The sequence below is a fragment of the Pseudopipra pipra genome, chromosome 6 (assembly GCF_036250125.1).
Source record: "Pseudopipra pipra isolate bDixPip1 chromosome 6, bDixPip1.hap1, whole genome shotgun sequence".
Taxonomy (NCBI): Eukaryota; Metazoa; Chordata; class Aves; order Passeriformes; family Pipridae; genus Pseudopipra; species Pseudopipra pipra.
In genome coordinates, this window is record NC_087554.1 from 56520580 (window position 1) to 56539052 (window position 18473).

The 18473-nt window shown below is 47.0% G+C and overlaps 1 protein-coding gene across 6 annotated transcripts in view; it reads left to right on the forward strand.

Annotated features, from left to right (window-relative positions):
- Window positions 1-4424: 4424 nt before the first annotated feature.
- INF2 (inverted formin 2) overlaps window positions 4425-18473 on the forward strand; it is a 42335-nt gene continuing 28286 nt past the window's right edge. For 3 of the 6 annotated variants that reach the window (XM_064659327.1, XM_064659328.1, XM_064659330.1), the window contains exon 1: window positions 4449-4540. The gene's annotated coding sequence lies outside the window, so the exon portion shown is untranslated. Of the gene's footprint in view, window positions 4541-5026; window positions 5048-5482; window positions 5619-18473 lie in introns of those variants that run through there. The other 3 variants (XM_064659329.1, XM_064659325.1, XM_064659324.1) reach the window with 3 other exon arrangements.

An 18473-nucleotide genomic window follows, 5' to 3' on the forward strand; every position in this document is an offset into this window, starting at 1 on the left:
GCACACATCACCTGTACCCCCAGCCTAGCTGACAGATGTGCATCCCACCAGTGAACAGGATATCTGGATAAATATTCTCTCCTGATTTTGTAACCGGTTCCCTTATCCATAGCAAGTGACAGCAAGCATGGCTTTGATGTGTACCTGGAAGAATACCAGGAAGACAAGGAGTAAGAGATTTACAGGAAAGCCAGAGCACTGAATCAATAAAAAATTATGTCCCATTAGTCTGCGCTTTGAGTGAATAATCAGTTCCAGAACTACAGTGCTTTAAAACTCCATAACATGAGAAATACAGTCATTAATCCTAAACTGTGATTAGGTAGAAATCTGGGGGTGAAGGGAAGGAGACTTCAGCCTCTGCTTTTTAACTGCTGTGGACACTTGTTCTGGAAGCTTTTCATTTCTATGAAATCATGATTGAGATGTAGTCACTGTTGCTGGGGAAATAAACATGATGGCACATGAAGAAAAAAATGCTCTCAAGTGGGGAGTAGGCAAGAGGAGCAGATGAGCTCTTTGGAAACAAAGGACTCTCTCGCTCTCCAAGTGTCGTCTCTAACAAAACAAAATAAGCAGTAAAGTGACTGAAAACATCTTAGAAAAATTGACTGTGCTTAGTTACAGTATATAATAGGACATCAGTGAGTCTTTATCTAAATTACACAATCTGAGGCATTTCACCCATTGAGCGTCTCTAGGCTTCTTAAATGGTGGGGGTTTTCTTATCTTCCTCCCATTACAACTGAAAATGTGTGTCTAAATCCTTGTGTATCTATGCTCCATTATTGACTTACAAATACTACATTGCTTCCCAGTGTTCTTACTTAATCTCCTGTGGTTAGGGAACACTAAAACACAAAGATTATTGTGCGCTTGATATTACAGATAATATCTTTGTCTTTGAGGCTCTCGACTCTCCTGGGACCTCCCCCTCAGGAAAATTCAACTGCTGCCACTGCTTTGCGACTCAAAACCAAAAAGCACTTTTCTTCTGTGCTCTGACCTTCGCTGCAAACATTGTGAAGCGCTGAAGGGAAGAAACAAAAGATCAGGAATCCTTCTGTGCAGTACATGCTCTTAACCTCCACTGCTGGAAACGAGGCCCACTTTAATCTGAGTGGGACAAACACAAAACCAGCTCTCATCATGAGACCTTGGGACAACAATTCCTGCAGATGTGCAGTAATGACATTCTCAGCGTGGCAGATCTCTATCTAAAACTCAGCCCATTAGTAGGAAAAGGAATGTGTGCACAAACATTCATGTCTTTACGTTCCTGAGCTCTACTGCAGCCTTGCCTTCATGTCATAGGCCCCCCAAAAAATGTTTCATCTCCCCTGAGGGGCAGGGCACAACTGCAGGTAAAAAATAAGGAACTCTGGACAGCAAGAAAAAGAGAACAGAAGAAAAAAAACTTTGATCCATTTGGACTAGACAGTCATTGTAGGTCCCTTCCAACTGAAATTATTCTATTCCTATTCTATTCTGTTCTATTTTATTCTATTCTATATTAGTGCAGGAAGTGAGAACACAGCAATACAAGCTAATAACTATTTGGAAGTAGCTTGTTCCACTGAAAAAGTTGCTTTTTAAGAGCTCGGTTCAGCCAGGGCAATAATCCCCCTGAACCTCAAAGCCCCATCTTCCAGCTGCAGTGATGTTTCTTTCCATCCCTTTTACTGTGGGACCAAACAACCAAGCACAAGGATGTTGCTGGCTTTGCTATCAGCTCTTTTGCATGCAGCAAAGAAAAAAAGTGACCAGCTAGAAGGTTAGAAGAGAAAAAAGCGGCTGTGTTGTAACTAAAGAAGAATTTGGACCATGTGGTGGAGTTCTATTTACACATTTCTGACATAACTGACAGTGATAGCATCAAATAGAAATGGCAATTCAGACATTGAACAGCACCTTCAGTGATCACAGCCCCTCCAGGCAGGCAGATGGAGAGCCTAAGGAGAGTTCAGCCTGCTTTCAAGTGTGCAAGGTTTCAAGGTGCAAAGCACACTGCAGATACAGGTCCGGGGAAGCAAACCAGCTACTGCATCCCCTTGGCCACACCACATACTCTGGACATACATGCACAATGTGGCTTTATCCCAACAAAGGAGCATTTGTGTGTTCACTGTTCACCCCCGCAGTCATATCTGCTTTGGTCAAAAGGGATTTTGGCAAAAATGAGGGGTTTTTACACAGAGTTTCATTTTTTCTCCTTGCCCTGTCTTTTCTGAGTTTTGCTCCTCACTCCTACATCAGATGGTGAGAGCCTTTATAGTACAGCATGTATAATTGGTCTTCCATGAGCAATTTTTAGGGCCATGTGTACTGTCCTTCTCATGTCCACGTCAGAAAGCAGGACTGACACGCATCAAGCATTTGGGTAAGAATGAGTAAAGCAGTGACACACAGAGGAAGGAGAAGAGCTCCCTTGCTGTCTCTTATCTGCCCCAAGTACAAGGTCACTGTGTGAACTGTAGGTCTCCTGCGTGTAATCCAGCTCCACAGCCTCCCTGCTACCCCCTGGTCCTACAAATACTGCTGATAAGTGGCTTAAAGGATCCACTGGCCAACTGCCCCAGCACACACCATGTGGCACAGAGGCCACAAACCTGATGCTGAAAATACCTGAAATGGGCTTATGACTGAGGCGTCATGAGGGGAAGACCCATGGGCCACATCACAGCCAAGAGCAAGGTGTTCTGCCTAACTGCCTTCTGCATGGCCAGCCCTGACAGGGCTGCCCCAGAGTGCAAAGGGAGCAGACAAAAGCAAAGAAGAAGAAAAATGCGCTCAAGCAGGAAACATTTGAGTTCCCTGTTATTCTTCACACATCAAAGTAGAAAAACTTGCAGAGAATGGAAAAAAGGCTAAAGCAAGAACAGCAGCAGCAGGCAAAAGCAATTACTATTTCCTAAACAACAAACAGCTCTTTCAAAATCGGGTTTATACCCTTCAGAGAAAGATTGCAGGGGACACATCCATTTTGCCTATTATGTAGATTTGTAAAGCTAAGTACATGCTCACCTGAGTGTTGCATAAGATACCAATTAGGAACATTTATTTTGGGTAAAAGAAAAACTGATGAGCCACTCTGGTTAACTGCCATCTCTCAGAGAGGCAGTCTTTTTCCATTTGTCTCCTCTTCCACTAAAAACAGAGGAGTGTTTTACGCCAAACAGTAAAACCTCAGGTCCCATTTTCCAATTTGGAGTCTCAGAGATGCACAGCCCTATGTTCTTACCCTGTAACTATCCTCCAGTCTCCTGTAATCACACTCAGTGGTCTAAGCTCAGCTCTCATCAGCTTGCAGCAGCCCTTTGCAAAACACTTCATCATGATTTTTACATCAGCTATCCCCTTCTCCCTGCTCCTTAATTTTCCCTGCCAGATTTTCTCTGGATGGTGAAGCTGAGTGGCTCTGCCTGAAATCAAAACTGACTCTGGCCCCTAATGCCTATAGGAGACAGCACTTCTGACCCACAAAGGGAAACAAACTTTTCCACCAAATTCTCCCCATTGGCTGATAATATTTAATTTAACTCCACTGTTTCAGTGCTCATCTCTAGAGCTGATGTGTTTCGCTAAGGGAAAAGGAATCCTTCCCCTCTGAGGGCTTAGTTGGGTGTGCCCATTGATCTGAACTACTGCAAGATATTGAACTTGTATTGATTTCAACTTTAGGCTGTATCTCTCTGGATGTTTACATGATGACACACTCAAAATCTGTAGAAAAACGCTCAAATATCACCTTTACTAACCTGGTGCCAAGTACAAGATTCAAGCATTGGAACAGGTTTCCCAGGGAAGAGGTTGAAGCACCATCCCTGGAGCTATTTAAAAGGTGTGTAGATGTGGCACTTGGAGACATGGTTTAGTGGTGGACTTGGCAGTGCTGGGTTAATGATTGGACTTGATTGACTTAGAGGTCTTTTCCAACCTAATAGATGCCATGTTTCTACGATTCCATGTCAAAATTGAGGTGCTTAAGTTGCGGAGACAAGGGTGCTGGGGTCCCTAGAGGAAGGTGCATGGTCCCTTGGCTCTCTGACTGCCTGGGTAGCCTGTCCCCAGGGACGGGGCGCACCCGCACACACCGGGGCACAGCAGGGCTCTCAGACGGTTCTGGCTGGGGCGGGAGGGCAGCGCTCGCCTCCAGGGCGCCCACGGGCCACAGGAGGAAGGGGCACACTGCGGGGGGGTCAGGACCTCTCTGCGGCGAGAGGAGCGGCGAGGGGGATGTTGGCTCCGGGGAGGGCTCTTCCTCCGGGGATGCTCTGCCAGGGCGATACCAGGAGAGAGGACCGGCGCTGCCGCGGTGACATCCCCGGCAGGACGCGGGGCGGGGGCGGCGCAGCGGGACCCCCCGGCCGGGTGGGAAGAAACTTCCCCAGCGGGGCCGGTCCGGACCCCCCGCTCCGCCCGCGCCCCGCCCCGGAACGGGGCGAGGCTGCTGCGGGCGGGCAGAGCCCGAAGGCTGCGGGCGCCGGCGGAGGGTCGGTGCCCGCCGCAGGGTCGGTGCCCGCCGCAGGAAAGCGCCGCGGTAAGGCCGAGCTCCGCGATCGTGGGGTCCTCTCAGCCGGGACAAGTTGGGCTGAACCCCTCTCCCGGGGCTGCAGCCCGGCTGAGCATCTCCCCCTCCCTCCGCTGGCGTCCCCCCGGTCCCAGCCCCGGTGACCGGGGAGGAAGGAGCTCGGCGGGCCGGAGCTCGGCGGGCGGCTCGGAGCTGCAGGGAGGGATGGCTGAACACAGGGAGGGGTGGAGGCGCGACAGGAGCAGGGAGGTGTAGGTAGGAGCCGGTCTGGGCTGCAGGTGTGGCCGCAGGGCGCATCGCTGGGACGTGGGAGAGGTAAGAGCCGGTCTGGGTTGCAGATGCAACAGAGCGGTGGGTAGGTGGGACCTGGACCAGAATGCAGGTGCGACGGTGGAGCATACAGGTGGGAGCTGGTCCGGATTGCAGCTGCAAACATACCGTGTACGGGCTGGATGTGGTTTGGATCGCAGGTGCTGGATGTGGTTTGGATCGCAGGTGCAGCTACACCGTGTCTAGGTATGACGTGGTCCAGATTGCACGTGTAGGTGCAACGTGGTGCGGGTTGCAGGTGTGATGTGCAGGTGGGATGTGGTCCTGCTGTGCCGGGGGGTGACTGAGCATCCCCTAGCATAGAGTGTATGGCTGCTGTGCCTGTGTCCGGGCTGGGCAACTTTCAGGCTTTTATTTTGAAATATTCTCTTATCCAGTGGTTTTCGGACGTCTCCCAAGTCCTGCCCACTTTTCCCACATACTTCTCTCCAGCCTCATCCTCCCTTTTGCTCAATAACTCTGCAATGATGAAATGGCTTCTTGCAACATCAGCACGCAGAGCTGAATTCCAGAGCTCGGGGGCGGGGAAGGAGTGCTCAGACACACTGATCTTAGGAGGAATACCCCAAAACGGTTTTCGTGGTCATCCCTCCCAGTACCAGATCGACACTGTGAAATGTACATTGCTTTTCTCGGATTTCTGAAGAATTTCTCAGGGTAAACACAGTGGGAAATGACCTGAGGCTCCCTGATAAATTGCAAGGAAACTTCTGGCCTAAGTCAGTTGAAAAGAAAAGTTGGAGTCAGCAGAGTTACGGTAAGGTTGCCATCGTCCTACTGAACTTGCTCAGAATTTGGGCTGTCTGGCCACTAATCTCATTTCTCTGCCATCCACTTAAACTTGTTTTTCTGCTACACAGAGGCTGCCAAAACTGGGGGGGCAGGGGGGGAGGGGATCATAGGAACCTATGAGAATATGTGATTTTTTTTTTGTCCTGTTATAAGTTAATAATCCCATTTCTAGGCTGTCATCCAAGAATATTGCTCAAAAAATGCAAGCAGTGTACAAGACCCATTGTATAAAAGATAATCTAAATGTAGGACAGGAAGGGACCTGGCAGGTCAGCAAATCTAAACACAGAATGATATTATGCCTTATTGCACACCACTGTAATTCATTTGTCCCTGGTCTCCTGGGAAGGGGAAGTTTCACAACTTTACTGAACTGACACCGTAATTTTTTCTCCAATATATGGTTTTCTCTTACTTTGTATTTGCACTGTGACTGCTTAGTTCTCCCAGTATAGATGCTTTTCTCTCTTATCAATATAGAAATAGGAGCTGAATGCTTTTCATTGTGTCATGCCATGCAAGATAGAACTTGCTGTCTGCTTTCATGAAGCGGGCTCCAGCTTATGCTGCTCCCTGGCAGTCATGAGCTGACCTTCTTATTCTCCAACTTCCCTGCGGATGAGCAGAGCTGCCAGGCTCAGAGGTCTGTCCTATGTCCTCTCATGTTTGACATCTCACCTGGAAATAAATCCCTCAGCTGGTAGGTACTGCAATTAACCTCCTCCTCAGGTTCCTCCTGTCCTGTGATGGGGGTGGGAAACTGTGATTTTCTTCCTCAGGTGTCCATCTGACTTGTTTTCTGCTGTCAGCTCTCATCTTACTCCAGGCCTCTTATTAATCCTTTTTTTATTGCATATCCCCATGTTCTGTGCTGGTACAGTATTCCCCTAGCTTTCTCCCACTTGCTCCGTCATGAAGGGAGAACTTAAGTTTGTAGTGACCCCTGCCAAATTCAGACTGACCTCTTCCATTTGATTGTCTGTCCAATCCTTCTAGGTCTGTACCCTATTTATTACGATTTGTCATCTTTTGTTTGTTAAGTCCTGATTTTACTGAGCTGCACAGCAAGTGGCTGTATGTCCTTCAGATGTGTTTGAAGCTGAATTTTGCCCCTGTCTTGTGTACCAGGTACTCTGGGTAGGTTTCCCAATTTTCTACTAGCCGAGTAGAAAATTTTTCTTACCGAAGCAAGCTAAGTTGCATTTTGTCCTCCTTTCCCCCTGTTTACTTCCATGGCATCAGTTATTAGGGTGTTTTTTTTCTGCAACAATTATTCTGTTGATGAGGGATGTTTAATCCCACCATTGTGCTGTAACCAGCCGTGAGTAGAAGACGGGTGTAATTCAGCAGTGGGTATCAACACAGTGCTGTAGACTGGGCAGTGAACAACATTCATAGAGCTGAAACAGCTGCGGGAACTTCAGACAAACTCAGTGCTCATATCTGAGCTCAGATTTAGCTCCCAGTCGAATATCCTCGCTCTTAATATTTGCAGTAGGGTCTATCAATACTGATTCAGAGGAAGTACCACCCACTGAATCAACAAAGTCAGCTCACAAGGTACTGAACAAATCCAGCTCTGCTCGGTCCAAAATACCACAGCCAGTGTGTGTGCAGATAACCACTTCACAAGGAGTTATCCCTGTTCTGTTCATTAACATTGGACATGGCTTTTTATATAACCAGATGAAAAAAACCCAAATATTTTGCAAAAGCTAGATGCAGTTCTGCAGCATGATGCTCCTCATGTTCAGTGCATGACTACCTGCTTCTGACCTAATATACTATAAGCCCTTTGGTGTTATCCACCAAACTCAAGTTTATTCCGGTGTTTCTCAGCACTGCATGTGCAGCAGTTTATCACACAGTGCTCATGAATGTGCTGCTGCAGAGCCTGCTTTCATTTCCCAGTGGCCAGAAAAAGCACTGAGAGCACCAAGTGCTGCAACAGAGCAGGCAAACAATCTGTATTTTAATTGTACAGAGACCTCTTGGGTTCTGTGCTGTCAACTGAAGTGCTAAGAACAAATTGGGGGAAGGAAAGAAGCCGTGTCAAATTTTGAGCTTTGACTTTCTCCTTCTAATGAAGGCCAGCATCGTACTTGTAGGTCTGGTGTGGGGTTTGTCACAGCATCCCAGTTGTTTCAGTTCTGCAGGCATGCTTTAAGAACTGGAGCGAAGCACAAAACGGGAATGCTTCGAAAAAGGGTTCTCTGCATTTGGGCAACTTCTCTGTGCCTCTCAAGATTCTCGTCAAGGGCAAGTATCATCTTTTTTTCCTAGGAAAAAAATTACTAGTGAGCAACAGCCAAGCCTTATAATTGCTACCAGATAACGTCAGCGGTAGATGAGCTGGTTTAATGGAACTGAATGTGGAAACAAATAGGGGTGTGGGGTTCATGCATGAGCCCCTGAGTCATAGCCTGGCATCTACAGGAGTGCCCGCAGTTAAGTAAGTGGTTGTGTGATGTGGCAGGTGAACATTTGTTGCTGTTTTGCCAGCCAGCCTCTCACATCTGCAGAAATCATCAGGAGAGCGTCTAACAGCATGATGGTTTTTCTGTTTGATATAACGAACACATACTGTTCCCAGATTCAGCTGTTTCTACTGGTTTGATACCTGATCTGACATTTCAAAGCCCTGGGAATGCTGAAGCCACAGATCAATGAGAATCTTAAGCAATAGTGTTTGCAAAACCTCTTTAGCATTTGATGGTGTATTTCAAGGTGCTCCAAAAAAAGAGTGAGCCAGATAAAGGACATCAGGCAAAGCCAGAAAGGAGGACTGAGAGCTGGTGGATGAAGTCCTCATCCCAGCATTGGAGTCACTCAGCTGATTCCAAAATGTTTAACTACCCTAAAAGAAACAGGTCACTTCAGAAGGGACGTTGCTCCAGCACTATGTCCAGGAAAACAAGTACAGGCAAATGAAGAACTGCCAAATGCTGTAGCTGGTAAGGCAGGATGTTGAACTTGGCAAGGTTGTAGTGGGAATCACCAGGTCCTGCTACTTGGCATTGACTTCCCATTTGTTTTTCTTACCACAGCCATTATTTTGCCTCAGCTGAGGTGTAAATGGTATTAATTTGGGGGAATGTGTGAGGGCAGAGGAGGGATTTACTCTTTGCATTGCTGCTGCATTAAAGTCTGTTGAGCAGGTGTCCTCAGTCACTCCTTGGTGCTGAGAGGAATTGCCCAAAAGGGACACAAAGGAAATTTCAGTTGATGGTTTGCGTAGCTGCTCTCAGAGTACCCACAGGTTCAGTAACACTGATTTCACCCCAAATCCAACTTGCAAAGCCTTCTGTTGCCTCTGCTGCTCCCAAGCTGTGGTTAACGCCAACATAGGACATCACTAGTGGCAGCTGGCCACCTTGGGACTAAGTGGGTCTCCACTTTTCCAGCTGGGAGAGCTGAGTCACATTTTAACAAGCGAGGACAGCAGAGGAATTTGGAGATCACTCCAGGAAAGTGTGGGAAAGGAGTCACCCTGCAGCCATAAAACCTCTATATTTAGTTGTACTTTAAAATGGATTTTGCGGTTGCAGAGGTCAAATGAGTTTGGAGACCCACAGATCTGTTTTGCACGGAGCCTCTGCATGGGGAGTCATGGCCACCTGTCCCCCCACTGTGTTCCCCAGAGGTAGGGACATCCAGCCTTGTCCCTGTCCCAGGGACTGCACTGTGAGCTCATCTCTTGCTGGAGGCACAGCCTCTCCCCAGTGTACCTTGGTAAGCAGAGGAGATGAAGGGAGAGAAGCAGCAGAGCTCCTTTCCTCTCTCCAGATCAATGAATGAGGTTGGCATTATCTTTCTTTCTTTATTTATAACTTTGGTGAGCATCTCTGCTTGTGTCAATGTAGCTAAGGAATAACTTTGTTACCCTCCGCTCTGTCGGTTAAATTGCATTATTTTTAATGAGGCAGCTATCTCCATGCTGCTTCTGTTCTGCTGGTTTCCCCTATCTGGGAAGTGTCTGCTCCTCATCCATCCTGCTTTTCTGTTAAGTCATTGCCCAGCATTCTCTGGAAGCAGTGAGCTAAGTGTTAGCTTTATTTTCTGACAGAGGCCCCAAGTGGAAACAGAAGTTCCCATTGTACAAGGCAGCAGGTTTTGGTGGGTGATGCTTTTCTTCCCACACCCTGCCGAGAAGTCAAATTGTGGCAAATCAACTCATTCCACTGTCTGGCCGAGATCAAGGTACTTCACCTAAATAAAAGGATGATCCCTGCTGCCAAAGGATTTACTCCAAGGAGTGGGTGCAGCCCCTCACGGGCTGGGGGTGCAACCCAGAGGGATGCAGGAGGAGAGGCAAAGCCACATAACCCTCCCTGGACCATTCCTTGTGCACTGGCCCGTTTCTTCCATCAACACTGCAGTGCCCAGCTCCGAGATCTTTCCCTCTGTCTCAGCGGGTCCCTTGGGGGCCCCAAGTGGCACCAGGGGGTTTTGGGGTCCAGCTTTGGGGTTTTGCCCCCCTCGCTGCCCACAGCTGTGGACTCTGGGCAGCCACCTCCGCTGCATCGTCTGTGTGAGTAAGCCTCCCTCCCGCCCCAGAAACAGCCACAATCTTCTCCTTTGTGTGCTTCTAGCTCAGAAAAGGCTGATTCATTCTCTGAAGCAGATTAATTACTTCTGCTATTAAAAAAAAAAAAAAAGATAAATCCTTTAGAATTGGTCAGCTTAACTTCCAACTGCGTGCACAATTCAGTAAAGCAAGTGTGCTCTGAGCCAGAGCATGAAAGTTCGCAAGGAATAAGAAACTGGGTGTTGCAGTATTTACCTGGTATGTCAGCAGTGGGCTCTGCAATTTAGGAAGTATTTGTGAATGTGTCTTCTTCTTGACTGATATGACAAACAGTGCAAATCTGAGCCCACCGTGAAGGTGAACTGGGGAACAAATATTTTTATTCCCTGATACATTTTATAGCTTGTTTCCCTTCTGGTTTACATCACGCTGATGTGGCAGCCAGCTCCCTGAGTAGCTCGCATCTGAAGCCTGGCTGAGCTGCTCCATTTCTCCCTCGAAAGGCAGCTTTCCAGCCTGCCTGGCTCTGCTCACTTGTTTATGCACTGATGGGCTGTAGTTCCCCATTTCAGAACAAGCTGTCCAATATTCATGAGTTATTTTATATTTACCCAGTTCTGAGGCTTCTTTTGTAAGCCTGGGGATAAATTCTGGGTTTTGTTGTTTCCATTACTGGAAATGGACTGAACCTTCACAAACATTACCAAGCCTTAAATAAGGCCTCTATTTATCTAGAAAGGAAGGGAAAGGACTAACACAAAGCTAAATTGATTTACAAGCCTGTAATTCCCAAACTCCTGTTCTGATAACACTTGTAAGCAAGTGTTGGGGCAAGCCATATGTGTAGAGATGAATCACTTGTAAAATGATATCCTAATATTAATTGTGTATTAATTTGTTAGATAAATACAGTGATTTTCCTCTTGAAGATTAATGACAGCACAAGTTCAGCTGGCATAAAGCACTGCAGCTCTTTAGACTATGCAAACCTGAGGATATGACTGAACAAGTGATTTCTTTGCAAACAACAAAACGGTATCACTTATTTCTAAAGTGATTTAAATTATACTGCAGGAAAAACTGAAAGAGATCAAAATGTCAGTATAAGGTATCCTGCATGTACATTAAGGTCATTTTGCCACAGCATGAGAAATTCCCAGGATCAACCTCCAGTTGGTTGGGCCATATTAAAATCTGTTTGCATTAATTCCAAGACTGACTTAGAACTGGAAAGATAATATCAAGGAGGACAACTTTAGGTCCTCTCAAAACAGCTGGAACAAGTACTGTAGCAAAATGAGGGGTTAAGCCAGTCAATGTTTTAGGATTACTGCATTATAAAACAGGCTCTTCAGACTTTTTCACCCAACAGAAGAGCAAATACTCTGAAGGTATCTTTTGATTTCAACATAATCTTTTGGATTATGTTGAAATCATGCTAAGCTGCCCTTCTTCAAGAATTTATTTTAAACTGCTCAAATGCTTAACTTCTTGAATTAGCAGCTGAGCATGTTTTCTGGTTACTCTTAGCATTCACATTCTCACAATCTCGCAGAAAAGTACCTGGCAGTATCTGAGGCTGTGCTCCTTAATGTGTGAAATATGCGCTTCGCCCAGGCCATTAGGAATCCTGACTAGGGTCAGCCTTATCTGAACAAAAACACTCAGAATGTTTGCTTTTGGGCTGTTCACCAGGTGAGATACCAGCCACCCTGATTCATCAGCAGTTGAATGGAAAAGCTGATTTCTATAGGAGGGAATTATGTTTGCAGCCCTTTTGGAGAACAGCTGGAAAAATACTTCTCCCTTCTGTACCATTCTGGTGTCTTGGTAGCTTTTTTCCAGAACTGATGTCTGTAAAGGTTGATATGGATCTGTGTAGCTCTTTGGCTTAGTGGTGCCCTCAGCCTTTTCTCCTTCAGACCTCTGACATCAAACTGGTTTCTAGAAGATAGAAGAGCTATTCTCTCCCTGAAGGTCTTCATCCTTGTGCAAGTGAGGAGGGCTTGTGTTTGTGCTGAAAAGAGTACAGAGGACAGGACCTGCCTACCTCTCTCCCTGTGGGCAAGTCTTGGATGGTCTTTTTTCTGTAATTACATCTTCTTGCTGCTGCAGCACCAGTGTGTGTACAGGGGAGCAGAGTTCATCTGCCGTGGCAGCCTTCATCCTGGCAATGCCTAAGCAGTTCCCCTGCAGCCTTAGTACAAGTGCAATGTCTGTATGCATGATAAATAAACTGTATAAATATCAGGCTCCTTCCTTAGCCTGTGCTTAGGTGCACATACATCCTTTAGAAACCTGTACATGGGTCTGTGCCCTTTGCTCTGGGCAGAACTGCTAGTGCGGTTTGGGATTTTGGCAGAGATTTTTGCCATCACCTGCCCAAAGAAAGCACCAAGTTCCCCACAGTTAATGCTTTCATCTCCCCAGCTGGAAGCACCCTCCCCAAAACAGGATGTTTCTTTGTTGCAGAAGCTTCCTACCAAAAGAACTGCAGAGCAAGTCTTGTGGATGTTTTAAGCAGATCGACCCCATTAAATACAAAGTTCCCGGAAATATGCATGTGCTGGCAGTAGCAAAGTCTTTTATTTTTGTTATCTGAAGTATCCATTAAATAAAGACTACTTCAGAGGGCTTTTTTTTCTTCCTTTTAACATCCTCTAAAGTGAATGTATTCAGCAGAAAAGCAGTCAGAGAGCTGGTCTGTGGCAAGAGGGATGGATGGATATCAGTCTCTGAGGAGAGTAGAGAAATTCAGTAAGCAGAAGAGCCAGCAGCAGCCAGATTTGCAGTTCCTGTCTTGCTTCTGTGGCTTCCTGAGGATGCTCAGATGTCTCTGCTCCCTAAGGAGGGAGCAAACCAGCTGCTGTCACTGTGCTCTTTCTGTACCTGGGAAGGTCAGTGTTCGTTCACCCCATCTGCTTCCCAGCAGTTCTTCTGGCATCTCCTGCTTTCCCCATGGCACAGGGTCATGTTGCAAAGGCCAGACATCTTGTCGGTGAAGGGGGAGATTTGGCTCTCCCTCTAAATTTATATATCCTCACCTGGCCAAATCCCCTTTCAGTGCCATTTCAGCACTCTCTTTGACACTGGTGCTTCTGGTTGCTTAACTCAGAGCTCAGTTCTCAGATGAACAGAGAAGCTGAATTATCCACATTTCTTTCCAGTACCCTAATTTTTCCCCTATAAAAACGTGTGGTTGTCTTCACTGGCCACATAGGTACCACAATAGCCAGTAATCTGGTCCCAGAGATGCAGAGGCGAATTACACCTGTAATTCCTGAATACTGCCTATGCTGATGTTTAGTAATTTAGTAGCAAGTGATACTAGGCATTTTAGGCAGGATCACCTAAAAAGAGCCAACTCAGCAGACCTCTGGCTGGCATCTGTCCCTGCCAGCCAGAAATGAGCTGGGTGTCTCCTTTCCAAAACCCTTCACACGTCTTGCTTGAAAAGCCACTGGCACGGGAATGGGTTTGTCACAGAAACGCAGAGCAGTGAGAAGACACTGATTGCTGTAATTAGGAATAATCTAATTCCTAAAGGCAAATGGGCTGTATTTATGTCTGTTTAATTGGATTCCTGCATTTTGTGGACCTGCCCTGTGGGCAGTGAAGCCATTGCACTGTGCTTCAGAGGCAGCAGAGCGATACTTGACGTGTAGAGGATCTCAGCTCTGCCTTACCTACCATGGGACTAAACTCTTAGTTCTTGATATAATCTGTCTGATTTTGGTGTAGTTACTATTCAGAGGACCACCAAATCATCTGCTAAAACTGGGGTAAAATTGGGCTGATTTGCTGGGGGAAAACCATTAGCCTTCTCTCTGAGTGACTTGAAAGTAAAGTTGGTAGGATGGAAGCTCAGACATGAGGGAATGGATCCATAAAAGGATTTATGCCCTTAACACCCTACATCCTTGTGGTTTGGGGGCAAAGCTTCACTCCCCAGGTTAGCACTCAGCTCTCCTGGAAGATAAGCCTTTGGACTCCCACTGGCACCCTTCTCCAAGCACATCAGCTTGGGGCTGCCGCTGCTTCCTCTAGAGGAAGAGTAGGCCAGATGTGCTGAGGAAACCCTCTCTCCCCAGGCAGTGCCCAAAACATTCCATCAGAGACACAACCCCATGCCTGGATTCTTTCTAGTCATGCAGTGAAAAGCAAACACCTTTGCTGGGGCCAAGTTACAGACAGTCAGGTTGATGGACTTTGGCCAGAGCTGAGCTCAGCAGGGTGCAGGAACATCCATCTTTCCACGAGGTGCTCCCACTCAGGCTGGCATTAGAGCATGGTGAGGGTGTGGGCAGCTGTCTGCAGCAGGCAGAGCAGCAAACATCTGGAAGCAGCAAGAGTGATGCTTGGGTTCTTGGGAGCAAGAGCTGGGTTCCAAATGACCTCATTTTTCTCAGATGCTGCCCACTGCTGCTGCTGTTCATGTCCATGGGGCCCACAGACAGCCACTGCAGCTCTAGAGCTGTTTTTTCTGCTTTTCAGCCGAACTTCTCTGCTTCTGCTTTTTCTTTTTCATTTTTATGTGGGAAATGATGCAGCCTTTCTAAGAGAAGCATTTCTGGCATTTCTCACAGATCCAGGCTTCAGATGAAATCTGATGGGAGCTGACTGATAGCCTTTTACATTTCTTCCATGGTTTTCAGGGACAGGAATGTTGCACCATCACAATCCTTTCTTTGCAGGACTTTTTTTTCCCTTAATTTTTTTTTTTTGTTCCCTAAAACCTGCTGTGAGCCTGGTCCTGCTCCTAGGAACCCGATTAGTAACTAATCTTCTGAGGACTTGAGGATTAAACTTCAGGAGTGAATGCTATGCATAGGGACATTTACTTGCTGTTGTAAAACCCATTGTGAATTAACATTAGTCTTGGATTGTATAGACACACCCCCAGAGTGTTTCCTGTGGCAGGATGGGGAATTATGTGGAGTCATTTCCTTGGACATTAAATTGTTGTGGTGAAACTGTTTTAATTAGAAAGCACGTGGTAGTTGGTCTCTTAAAGGCCAGCTGAATTTGGACTAAAGGGCAGACAGATCAGTGGATTTCTAATACTGGTGGAGTTGTGCTCATGTACACAAGGGTTGAGTTTCCCACCTAAGGCAGGAAGACTCTTGCTGTGGGCTCCAACTTTTGATCTAGGAGGTTCATTTCAGGGTAGAACCTCACAGAGTAAGAAATAAGCAGTATTTGAAGGCTGCTACCCTGAGCTGGGCAGGAGGCCTATGCTAAAATGGGCCATGTTGAAATATTCACAATTTAATAATGACTGGGTTTCAGTTAACACCTCCCGAGAGGCTGAATGGATGCACTTGGCAGCTGTGGCTCACAAACTAGTTTCCACGTGAAATGTCAACCAGAAAGGCACAGAGATATTTTCTGTTAAAAAGAGCTTTTAATATCTTCAGAGCCTGCTCAGCCTGTAAAAGCTGGGCTTGACTGAAGTTCAGCAGGACTTTAGAGGTGCCCAGTGAGGGCAGGATTCTCGTCATTGAGCCCCTGCCCAGAGGACACTGCCTGAGCCCTCGATCTTTGCTTTGCTGATCCTCTCCCAGCTCCCACGATGGGCAGCCTTGGGTTAGACATCCTCAGTATTTTAAACTGTCCTGGCTCTTCCAGTATTGCAAAGAGCCCTGAGATCTTACAGTGTTTAAAGCTCTGGTGTCACAAAGCCAGAAAACCCAGTGCAGCTCATGAAAGATGCAAGGGGCTGTCCCCACCCACCCCCATGCTCTCCATCCCACCACCCTGGCCATCCTGCATCCTCTTTTTTTCTTTTCTATTTTTTTCCCTTTCCTTTGCCAGATCATTTCCCTGCTTTGGTCATTTCCCTTCTCTGAGTCACCCCATGGCAGGACTGCTTTCTGATGCTGGCAGATGGACTTGGAGTGGGTGCAAGGCTCCCGCCTTCCCAGCCCATGGGGAAGTGTCACCCTCCCAGTGCAGTGTGAATGAGAGGGGTGACAAATGACATGCAAATGCCTTCCCTGGAGGCTACAGAAAAGTCACTTCCTCGCACCTTTCCGAAGGCTGGTATTTGCATACTATTAGACACTGACATCCTGTTGAACTTTCTTAGAGCGTGCGATTTGTAGACGTGCTCGTTTGGGGATTTAGACTTTATTGACTGAAGGTTGCTTGGCAGAGAAGGAGAAAAGGAGCTGGCTGGGGAAGGGCAGGCTTGCACAACTGGTACAGAAAGATCCTTCGATGTGAGAGAGACAAGGGAATTATTTGGCTTCAGCTCTGAAGTAGGAATTCTTCTCTCTGACAGTTTTCTCTGTCCTCTTGGCATCCTGTGGAGGTGTTTAAAAACATCAACAACAAAAAAAGCAATAATAGGGTTTTGCCACTCATAATATCTGCTTGTGTGACAGCTTCCCACAGAGCGGAAGCTGGAAGTCTTAGAAAGTTACCACTGCACTGTCCATGTTGCTGGGTAACAGCTCCTGCTTCTCGCATGACCCCCAAATTGGAATAATAAATTGCATCCGGAAATGCTGAATGATGCTGGGATTGCTAGCAGGTGGAGGTGCTGCCTGAGCATGGGGGCACTGGAGCAGGGAGTCCTCCAGACCTGCCTTACTCCCAATCAGTGTTTTCCTGGGATCTGGACCTAAGTCCTGTTTCTTTCCAGCTGGGGTCCGAGGCTCCCACGGATCTGCTGATAATAGCAGGGGGGAAGCCCCAGTGAGGCCGAGATGAAGCATTGGTGGTCCAATTTGCTGCAGCACAGCTGGGTGCTGACACCCTCTGTCTTCATGGGGCAAGTGCTGGCTACCACCTCACATCACTCCAGCACAAAATCCACCATGCCTCCCAAGGCCTATGAGAGCGTGTGAGGATGCCCAGGGCTCATACCCACCATGGAAAGCTTCTTATATTGGTTTGGCTGACTGGGCACTCATATAGACGGGGAAGGCTGGTGCCTTGCTTCTGGCCGGGTCTCCCCAGTGGCAGTGGCCATTACCAAAGCAAAGGTCTGAGATCTGCACCAATCTGGCTTAAACCTGGCTCACCAGGTCAAGGGATATGGTTATTGAGTGTCTTCACACAGTGTCATCATAGTAACAATGAGTGGTTTTAAACCCATTTAAAGCAAAGCTCATGGAACCTTTCAGTATATAAATAAGGGTTTAGATGCCACTGAAGATCCTGACGTAAACATCCTTGAGCATCTCACTTAAGCTTGATTTGTGTGTGGTACCTGTAGCAGCCTGATGATTTATGTATTTGTTTATTTACTGTGAGGAAGAAGGCACTGGTGACTTTTATTTCTCAGTGTGGTTAAACCTGGTGTAACCCCACCACTACCAAGACATACTGAATGGACACATTTACCCTCTGTGTGAGACATCACACAATATTGTAGCTTGTATTTGCCCAGGAGAGAAAAGTTGTGCTGGCACACAGCATCCTGATAGTGGTGGATGGGACTGAATTAGGACAATGTGTTTTTCCTTTATTTGTGAAAGAATAAGCTATACTGGCAAAATACATACAAATTTATATCAGTATGGCCACGTTTTGTCTATGCACTGAAGTCCTTCTCTGCAAGTTTGCTGGCAGAAGCAGCCATGGCCCATGCCAGGCCCAGTCAGCATGTGGATGGCACAGCTCCTGCCCAGCTGCAGCAGGCTGTGTATCCGTGCTCTCTCATTTCCTAAAGACAGAACACTCCTCGTAAAGGTGTGGCACTGCTGTGGGCACAGACAACCCTGCACTGTGTTGTGAGAACTCCTGTGTGCCTCACATGAGGGGTGTGCCACAGCAAAGGATAGCATGCCAGAGACTCCATGAGCTTCTTCAGTATTGAAGAACAAGATTGGGCACTCATTCCAAGACCTTTCATTTTTTGAGCATAAATCGCACATTCTGGCTTCTGATACGGTTGAGGATAAAGAACATGTAAAGCTAAAGGCTACTGTGGCTACTGGCCATGGCAGCAGAAGTGTGGAGCAGCACTAGGTTTGTGTGCTGAGTCGAGGACAGTTGGGCAAACCAATGCCTTTGTCTTGCCCGCCTGCATTTCCCACTGTACCCTTACCCTCAGCTCCCCTGGGAGACTGAGAACACTGCAGCTTCCTACAGAGGCTAATGGGCTAACACCAGGGGCTCAGGTTGGTTTCTAAAATAGAGATATGTGGTTCCTCCCAGCTAGTCTTAGTGTGTGGGAGGATGGTTTTGTTAGTCTGTATGTACGCGAGCTGTTCCGACTCTGCACGGGAAAACACAGCAGTACAAATGAAAGCAAAAGGAGAGGTGGAGAAAACCTGTCACACT